The sequence below is a fragment of the Marmota marmota genome, unplaced genomic scaffold (genome assembly GCF_001458135.2).
Source record: "Marmota marmota marmota unplaced genomic scaffold, marMar, whole genome shotgun sequence".
Classification (NCBI taxonomy): Eukaryota; Metazoa; Chordata; class Mammalia; order Rodentia; family Sciuridae; genus Marmota; species Marmota marmota.
This window is the reverse complement of record NW_025999949.1, coordinates 37043745-37053505: the sequence shown is the minus strand read 5'-3', so window position 1 is coordinate 37053505 and position 9761 is coordinate 37043745. Positions and strand designations below refer to the sequence as shown.

Sequence of the window (9761 nt, the reverse complement as noted above, 5' to 3'; positions counted from 1 at the left end):
TTCGCTGTATGGTCCCTGGGAGAGCACCAGACAGTTCATGTGGTGGTCAGAAGAGGAAGGGCAGCCCGGGATAGTAGGGACAGGGACCAGTGGCTCCCACAAGCCTGGGAAGGGGTGTGCTCCAAGCAGGGCCAGTGACCTGTGAGTTGTCTCCTACCTTGGTCAGGACGATGGGGCGGAGGATGCAGAGGAACATGGTGGAGACCCCACTGCTGGGGATCAAGTGAGCCAGATGGGAGGAGGCGGGTGTCCCCGAGATCTGAAGCTGACAGCGTGCAGGCTGTGCACAGGAGGGCACAGGAGGGTGGCACGGGCAGGGCAGTGTTGGGTGGGTGTGGAAGGAGCAAGGTCCCTGCTGAGTGGCCAGGAGGGGATGTTGGAGGCTGGAGGAGAGGCAGGGGGCAAGGTGGCCAGGCTCAGCAGGTGTGCTCAGGGGCACAGGGAGATGTGGGGCTGTGCCTCTCAGATGCTGTGATTCATAGCAGGGCTGGGGTGCAGCTCAGGGGTAGAGGCTGGCGTTGCATGCATGAGCCCTGTCCCATCCCCTGCACAGAAAAAAAGTTTCAATTCCAAGGACACATATTCATCTGTGACCTAACCTGGAAAGACTCAGTCTGAATAGAGGTGACCCTGATGCCATTACTAAAGACCTGTGCTGGGACATTTTTGGATCCAATTTACAGAATATTTTGGTACTTGTCTAACCGGTCAACTGACAAGGAGTTTTACCCCAACTCTGAGACCACCTAGACACAGCTGCCCTGGGAAATATTTATCATCAGGAAATATGCATCATTTATCTACCAAGCAAAAGAGGGGGCATTATTCAGTGGAACCAAAGCCTCCTTCTCCCTGAAAACCTGTTTCTATTTTCCACGTATGAATACTTTTTAATCTCAGTGACTGAGTGGTAATGCTCTCCTCTCAGACGCTGAGGCTGGCTCTTGACAAATGTGTGATGTATGCCTTCCTGGGATCCTTCTGTGTGATCCACGACACGGCTCTGAGTACACGAGCGCAGCTTCGGGGGCGGCGAATCCAGGCGCAGCTGCAGGCTATACTAAGGCTGGGCAGCGCTTTGTGGCTGGCAGGGCGAGGCCGGCGCTTGGGAAGGAGAAGTGGTCATCATTCTCCAACACGGGGCTGCGATCTGCCCGCGCATTTGTTACAAAGGCAGAAAGATGGCATCGTTAATAATCTCAAACACAGGCACGGCGATTGCGATTGGTAAAACAGCCACCTGCATAGGCAGGGACGCGTGTGCCGCCTGTTTCCCTTGGGGCGGGAGTTAGGTCAGAAGACAGCTTTGACTCCCGGTCATACTCATGTGGTCCCTGCGCACGGAACTCACCTGCATTGCAATTCATGCGCAGCCGGCCCCGCCCCTGCAGACCTGTGGATCGGGTTCCTGCTGTCCCCCACCCTGCAGAGCAGGCCACCCTGCGGCAGCGCGGCCCGTGGATGTCACGTCCTCTAAAACGCACGCAGGTGGTGAAGGCGCATCCCCACCCTGCTCGGCCCTTCCTGGCTGGACACACCGGGTGCCAGGCCACCAGTCCCTCTCCTCTCAACGCCCCGGTGCCAGAAGTGCCCGGGTTGGCCCACGGGGGCTGGGGGTGGACGGGACCCCAGCGAATTCTCCCAGAGGGAGTTCCCAGAGGCCCAGGATGGGTGAGTCCACGTGCTGCGACACCCCGGCTCTTCCACAGCCTGGACCCGGTCCGCTGCTGTTCGCCTGCCACCTGGCCCGCCTGCGCCCCGGGGAGGACCCTCTCCCGAGCCTCTGAGCCTCCCAGCCTCGCGCGCTTGCCCTCGGTGCCCCGGCCTCAGTCCTCTCCGTCGTCGTCCAGGTCCAGATGATCGAAGGTCGCCCCTCGGACGGCTAAGCGACCCAGCTCCTGACGCCGGCCAGGCGGTCTGCACGGTAGAAGCTCCGCTGCACCTGCGACCCCCGCCGGCCCCAGCTGCGTCTCCTGGTCTGGTCGGGGCGCGGAAACTGCTCGGCGCCTGCCGCAGTGGGCGGCCCCTGACCGCCCAAGCTAATTGTGGTGTCCTCTGGGCGCTGTGGCCGTGGGTGGCCAGGGCCCTAGGGAGCTGCAGGCTGTGGCGAAGCCGTGGGGAAGGCGGCCTCAGCCCTCCTCCCCTGACACCTGGCCTGCTCTTGGTGTTCCCGCCCACCGTGCTCCCTCATCGCACCCCAGGTAGTCCCTCCCAGTGGTGTCCCCTCCCACCAACAGCCCACCCCTTGGTGTCCCCTTCCCCTCATTGTGTCTCTCCCTCCGATGCCCCTCCCCTTGGTATCCCATTTCTCTGCCCAGCTTGGTGGCCTGACCCAGCCCCAGACCAGCTGCACCATTCTGGTTGCCTAGGAGGAGGGCCCGTGGCAGGGCACAGGTGGAAGTTCTGCTGTATACCTACCCTTTGGCTGTGCTTGCTCCTTGGTGGTCTCTGCTGAAGGGCTTTGATGTGCCTGCAGTCCCGCCCCACTAGCCTTGAGGACTGAGCTGGGGTGCTCTCACTGGCTCCTCCTCCACCTCACACTGCAGGGTCCCCTGAGCTACCTCCCTCTCAGTGGCTCTTCCTTTTCTTTGGTCTGACGCATCAAAGGCCGTACTCAGCTAAAACTGGAAAATCAGTTATTTTCGTGGAGTTAATACTTGTGTTCCAAGTGTTTGATATTCGAAATCTGAACCTGAAGACATAGAGCTAAGGACAACCCCGGGCTGGTGCTGAGACTTGCTCTACAGAGACTGGTCACGCAGCCATGGGCTCAGGAGCAGCTCCATCACCACTGTCAGAACCAGACCTCACAAGCCTTTGCTGATCTCTGGGTGGTGGCGGACGCAGATTGGTGTTGCTCTCCAGGTGGACCATGGCTGTGGGCACAGCAGGCCACTCCACGTCCCTGCCTTGGGTCTGGGTTGGCCTCCCGCAGAACCGTCCTGCCTCTGGCCCTGAGGGCCTCTGTGGAGCCTCTTGGCCCATGTCCTTTGCTTTCATACAGCGGGGGACACAGATAAGAGCCAGGGAAATGGCAGGGGCCTGACTAGAAGCAGGTCTCTGTGAAGGATAAGGCTGCTCCCGTTGGGTGACGGTCTTTGGGGAAGAAGCAGCCTCTTCTGGCTGGTGAGCCCCGAGTTTTGCCAGTTGGGGTTCCTCGCCTGCTGGCTTATCTTCTGCAACAGCTGCCTACCTGGACCTGGTCCCTACTCGGTGGAGGGAGGGACGGGACAGCCCAGCCTGGTGGAGCCGCGATGTGGGGCGGTCAGGGAGGAGTGAGTGTGGCTCCCTGGGGAGCTTTTGTTTCTTGCCATCCTGATAGTGGCTCCACGGCTTCTCCCTGTGGTGTCACATTGTATTTATATATATATTTACTTAAAGAAAGAGAGGGAAGCCTGAGTAGACCAAGCTAGAGACCACAGAGAAGCGGAAGGTGGAGGCAGGGTGGCGGGTGGCCTCTGGTTGGCTGGGCACTGTGGGTTTCTTCGGCATCCAGAACTGCCAGCGAGTGACTCACAGGGTGTGCAAAGCCCTCCCCCCACAATTCTGATAAATTGGAAAGGGCCGCTTGTTTTCCTGGGGTCACGGTGACTCCAGGTTTCAGGAGGGCCAGGTCTGTCTCTAGCATACTGCTTCCCTGCTGGGCCTGGGGTACAGTCAGCTGGTGTCGGGCACAGGGTCAGGTGACCTTGCCCTGTCTAGGGAGGGGCTGACATTTGCCTGGAGGAGTCCTTGGATGCGGCTGCTGGGCATTCACTTGCCTCCTGGGAGTCACTGTTGTCCCCTGCGGCCACATGTGTCCCCCCTGTCGGTAGTGGTGTGGGGGCCTGCACTGTCACTATGTTCTCCTGTGACTTGTAGCTGTACTCCAAAGAGGAAAGAAAGTCTCCATTTTGAAAAGAAGCCCTGGGCCAAGATGATCCTGTCAGCAGGTGGGGTTGTCCTCTGTCCCCTCCTGGTAAAGTGCAATGGATGGTGCAGAGGCCACAGGGCGGGGTGGGTGGGTAGATCCTGTTGGTGGCCATGGAATCGGGAGAGTGCACCTTACTTTTGTTCCAAAGGCAGACGAATCCACGCCTTTGCTTTCTCTGGAGCAGGAGTTCCGAATCCACAGAGCAGAGCAGGGTGGTGATGTGAGCTGCCACGTTCAGTGAGAGCCCCGGGGACTGGCCTCTCCTTGGGCTGTGGGCCCCCTGTGGTTTGGTCCCTTTTACATGATGACCTGTTGTCAGGGCACACTTGGTGACCTCATAGCATCCATAGCCTGTCCTCCGGGAGCCGGCAGCAGCTGGAAGGGCAGCGGCTTGGCCTCCCAACCTGGTTTGGCCTACCCTGTTCCCTGCTCTGTTTTGTTGGATGGGGTGTCAGTCGCTCCTTTTGCCCAGCAGAGCAGACACCAGCCCGATGGAGGAAACTGTTGAGTTTTGCTTTGGAAAAATTCAATGCTGCAGACGAATCCATGCCTTGAATACTCCCTGTTATTTGATGATCACTAAGAATTTCTTCCTATTTTTTTTTTAAGTGTGATAATGCTATCATGGTGTGTTCTCAAAAAAAAAAAAAAAAAAGAAAGAAAGAAAGAAAGAAAAAGAGCTCTAAGCTGTGATGTGAGCCACCCTGAAGTGTTGTGACTGTGCCATCTGGGACACCCTCACAGTCATCATAGGGAGGGAGCTGTGCTCCACTGTGAGAAATAGGAGGTCCCGTGGTCCCTTTTCAGAACACAGTGACAGGGGAGTGGAGGGGCCTGACCAACAGAGATGAACTTCACACATGTCAAAGGCACTCAGTCCCAGGGACCTTCCTCCACAAGACAACAAAGGGAGGTGGGGACAACTGAAGGTGTATCTCTTTAAATCACCGGGTAGGAAGGAGATAGCAAAACCTGGTGATGGCACCTTGCACACCAGCTGGGGACAAAGTGCTGGGTGCTCTGATCTGGGTGCCCTGCTCAGGCAGACCCCTGATCTTGAAGACGTCAGTAAAGCCTTTTATTGTTTCTCTTTTTTATTTGGTGCTGGGGACTGGACCCAGGCCCTGTGCATGCGAGGCGAGCCCTCCACCACCTGAGCCGGGTCCCCAGCCCGGGCCTTTATTTTTTGCTGACCTCATGTCTCGAGTGCTCTTTGGATTTGGGCAGGTGAGTGTGTCACATCAACAAGGGGTCGGGGCTCCTAGTCTTTGAGCTGGAGATATTCTCCCGGGCACTCATGCACTGCCCCTTTACTTTGGAAGTGCTTGAAGTATTCCCTCGTGAGACATGGGCAGTGGAGTCCCTGGGCCTTGGCCCCAAGGGGATTGTGTGATGAGGCATTGAGAATCTGCATCTAATCTCAGCTACTCTGGAGCCTGAGGCAGGAGGATTACAAGTTTTCGGCCAGCCTGGGCAACTTAGCAAGACCCTGTCTCAAAAGAACTTCAAAAGGACTCATGATGTAGCTGGATAGTGAAGTGCCCTGGGTTCAAAGTGCGACCCCAGTACCAAAAATAGGTGTCTGCTCTGGACAGGCCCCGGCTCTGCCCTCACCCTTAGTGGGCTGGGCTGGGCTGGCACCTGGGCGTCCGCTCACAGTTCCTGGTGCTCAGGCTGGTCTCCAGGATGCTGGGCTCTTCTAGTCATCTGTCCCCACAGCTTGGCAGCCGTCGGCCATGTCCACTCACTGCTCCCATCCACATGGCCTCTCGTCCTCAAGCCATTGAGCCTTGCCCCCCTGCGCCCCGAGTCACCCCTGAAGCAGACTGGGGGCCCTGTGGTGAGGCCAGGCCTGCACAGACTGCCTCCTGCTGGTTACCAGTGAGTGTCAAAGGGCAAACGTCCTCACCATCTCGGGACTTCTGCCATATCCTGTGGCCCCCACAGCTGAGCCTGCAGGAGGCCTGGGGGGTCTGGAAGCTCCTGGGCTGAGCAGAGCAGGTGGGGGCATGACAGGGTTCTCGGCAAGCTCTGGGGGCCTGAGTGATGGCTCCCACCTGTCCTCTGTAAGGACACTTCTTGTCACCGCTCTTGTGTGTTTGAGGTTCACTGTGGTGATGACAGGCTCAGACAGGGGTGAGGGGAGGCTGGCCGAGGGCTCCAGGCAGGCAAAGGGGCTCTGGTGGGGGGGACAGTACTTTCCAACCCCACAGGAGGCTCTGGAGAGCCTCGAGGCCACTGTGGGCTGCAGAAGCCCCGCCAAGCCCCAGGCCTCCAGGGAGCCCATGGGCAGCTCCTGCCTTGCGTCCCCGGGTCAGGGCTTCATGCAGTGATGGCACCACTTCCAGAGTGACCTCCACCCTGGGTGTGAAGCTTTGACACGCAGGCTGCCGTGGGGATGACAGACTGGACACCAGCCTCGGGCTGCTGGGGAGCTGTGCCTGTTGTCACTGCTGTGCTGGACTTCAGTGTGGATACTGTCTCAGGGACGGTGGCTTCATCCCCGTGCTGAAGTGTCAGCTTCTCTCCTTCCCCTAGTGTCTGGTGCTCTATAATGTATTCCTGTATACTTTACGAAAACCCTGAGCGGTGCTAAACTTTACTACTCAAATTAATGCAAGCCTTATCTGTGTTTTAATTTAAAACAGAACAGCTCTCTGCTGAAGTGCCAGCCAGAGGTGTGGGAGTGCAGCCTGGGGCCAGCGGGGCTCCACGTGGGCTGTGAGTGACAGCTGCCAGGGAGCTGCGGCCCAGCCCACCTCCTTGTGGGCGTGGACCTGTAGCTGTCCTCCAGAGACCTGCAGGCTCCACCCAGCGTCCTGGGCTCCTGTGCTAGTGTCTGCTGTGAAGCAGTAGACAGTGGGCCGGGCAGGCGGCCTTGGCAGTGGTGGCCAGGCTCTGCCTTTACAATCTATCCAGTGGCTCATTCCGTGAGGACAGGGCTGTGTGAAGGACGAGCGGATGACTAGTGGGGTGCGTGTCTGTTTCCCCTGGAACTGGAGTCTGCCTGCAGGGGCTCCACAGGTGCCATCTTTCCAAGGCCCTGCGCTGTCCCAGGCCTTGCAGGATGTGTCCCTGAAGAGGGGCAGGAGAGGGAATGTGTTTCCCTTTAGCACAGTGTCCCAGAGCAGTCTGGCCAAGGTGTGGGAGGGAGACAGGCGCTGATCTTGGTGATGTCGATGAGCCCCCTGCCTGGGCCCCACATATGTCCACCCCAGTTCTGTGATAGGGACGGTTTCTCAGCTGCCTTGGCTGACCCAGGCCCCCGTCCAGCAGGCCTCCGCGGAGCCTCGGGAAGTCCCACTAGGCTGTGCTCTCCGAGTCGGCTTCCTTCTGCTGGAGGTCTGGACGTAGCCTGGGCTCTGGTGCTCAGAGGAGGGCAGGGGAGCCAGCACCCAGGTACGGAACCTCCTGTCAGTCGGTGTGGGGTGCTGAGAGCAGGGGGCCTGGCTGTCCTGGCAAGTGGCCAGAGGGGCGTCCTGCGCTGTGCCTGCTGGGCCTGTCCTGGCTGCGCCTCTGCTCATTTCTAATGCATCTTCTCAGAAGTGCTTGCAAAGGACTGCCTTCTCAGTGTCATCGAGTGGGCAGGACAGAGCGCCTGGAAGACCACAGGGAGCTGCCTCTGCTCTTCCATGGCCCATGTTTGCTGTCAGGGGTGGTCCAGCCCTGGCCTGTGGTGAGCATGCCACCACCTTGCTGGGCTGAGATCAGGCCAGGCCCCACTTGCCAGCCTAGATTCACCACCATTGTTTCCAAGCACACTTTATAGAGAGGAGGAAAAAGTCCATCGAGAGGATGGGAGGGGTTGATCAGCGCTGCACACCTGTAACCCCAGGGACTTGGGGGCAGGAGGGTTGCAGGTTCAAGGCCAGCCTCAACAACTTAGCAAGGCCTTGACTCAAAATAAGAAACGAGAAGGGGTGGGAATGTGACTCAGTGATGGAGCACCCCCTGGGTCCAGGTCCCTGTATGGAGAGAGACTGAACCCAGGGCCTTGTGCATGTGAGGGTTGTTTCCCTCATTTTACTCAGGCGTGAGCCAAGGTCCTGTGGTGCAGGGTTCACAACTGTGCCCTCTGCGGCTCAGCCTGTGGGTGTTCCTTGAAGACTCAGCACCTCTCTCCATCCTGGGTGGAGAAGTGGCAACAGGATGGCTCTCTCCTTGTCTCCAGTGAGCTTTTGTGCCTGGACTGAGGCTGGCGGTGTGGCCTACATCTGCGCGGAGCTGGGAGTGGCCTCAGGCTGGTGCCTTTGCCCACGGCCTTGATACTGCTCCTGGTGGGCCACACGGTGCCACCAGGGGCTGCTTCCAGAGCTCACTTGGAGGCATTTACAGCAGCCTGAAGCTCTGGTGACACTGGGGACAGGCCTGTAGTGCAGAGCGGTCACTGTGCAGTGCGGGGCACTGAGCTGCCAGCCCCCTCCTCCCCAGCCTCCAGGGCAGGCAGTCTGTGGGCTGTGTGCCTTCTGTTCTGCGTCAGGTCCTGAGGTCCTGTGGATGTCCTGCAGATGAGATGAAGGCATCCCATGGTGGGCATGAGGGGTCTCTGCTGGGCCACGCTCCAAGACCCACGAGCAGAGGGAGCCCTGCAGGTGGCAGTGCCTGGCAGGAGGACAGCTGTGTGTACCGCCCAGTGCACAGTGGGCTTGGCCTGGGAAGCGGAGCACCGGCACCACTGCGGGAGAGCCCCTCTCCTGCCTGGACTCGGCTCCTGGAGGGGTGTGGTTTGCTTCTGGACCTTCCTCCTGCCCTATTCACCGGCACGTCCATCCTCAGCCAGCGCCATGGTCTTGAGTGCCATCGGGCCAGGTGGCTCCTCAGCTTCACTCTTGCATCAAAGATCTTGGCACCCCTGGGTTCTTTTTTAACATTTATTTTCCAGTTGCAGTTGCACCCAATACTTTACTTACATGTGGTGCTAGGGATGGAACCCAGGGCCTGGCACGTGCTAGGCGAGCTCTCTACTGCCGAGCCTCAGCCCCAGCCCCTCCCCCAGGTTGTCAATTAAAAAAAAAAAAAAGTCAGAGGCAGGGGCTGGGGCTCAGTGGCAGAGCACTTGCCTGGCATATGTGAGGCTCTGGGTTTGATCCCAGCACCACATATAAATATTTAAAGAATAAAGGTACATCAACAACTAGAAAATATTTAAAAAAAAATAGTCAGCTGGGCTTTTGGTGGCCTTGCTTTGGGTGTTTAGATCCTTTGGGGCAGTTGCTGTCTTCCCCCCAGGAAGCCTTCCAGCCCGGGAACATGGGCCTCAGTGTTCCGTTGAGGCAGCACTGTGCTAGAATTTAGCTCTGTTTCGTAGAAAGTACTGTGAGAATAGTACAGGCACCCTTTTAGCACACCTGGTGGGAGGCGGGCGTCACTGTCCCTGCTGCCTTCTTGCGTGTCCACCTGCAGCGGCCGTGCTGCCCATTCGGAAATGGCAGGGCTGCCTGCAGAGCCCCTGGGTCCTGGAGCCCCAGGTAAGCTGGGTGCAGCCAAGGTCTCAGCCCCGCCTCCGGCCACTAGATGTCAGTGGGAACCCGAGCAGCTGGTGGAGTGGGAGGGGCTCGTCCACAGGTGGTTTTGCAGGACTTCTAGTGCGGCTGTCCCGTCACTCCTGGAAGCTGCAGTGGGCTGGACAGCTGGCCCTGCCAGTTCTGCCCCGGCTGTGCTGGTGTTTCGTGTTCCTTGCTGGTTAGTAGCCTGAGTTGAAGGTGATGAGCTACGGCCCTCCGTCGGAGTGGAGTCCCCTCCACCCTGCTAAGGAAAGAGCTGCCAGGTGCCGCTGCCTTGGGCAGATGGCAGGCCCTGGAGGAGAGCACCTGCTGCGCGGGCTCAGGGACTCCGGTCGGCCGGGCGG

General features: G+C 58.8%; 1 long non-coding RNA gene across 3 annotated transcripts in view; it reads left to right on the top strand.

Annotated features, from left to right (window-relative positions):
• The first annotated feature begins 6755 nt into the window (after positions 1 to 6755).
• LOC125616564 overlaps positions 6756 to 9761 on the top strand; it is a 16199-nt gene continuing 13193 nt past the window's right edge. For all 3 annotated transcript variants that reach the window (XR_007347274.1, XR_007347275.1, XR_007347273.1), the window contains exons 1-2: positions 6756 to 6886; positions 7190 to 7312. This is a non-coding gene — a long non-coding RNA (uncharacterized LOC125616564). The remainder of the gene's footprint in view (positions 6887 to 7189; positions 7313 to 9761) is intronic.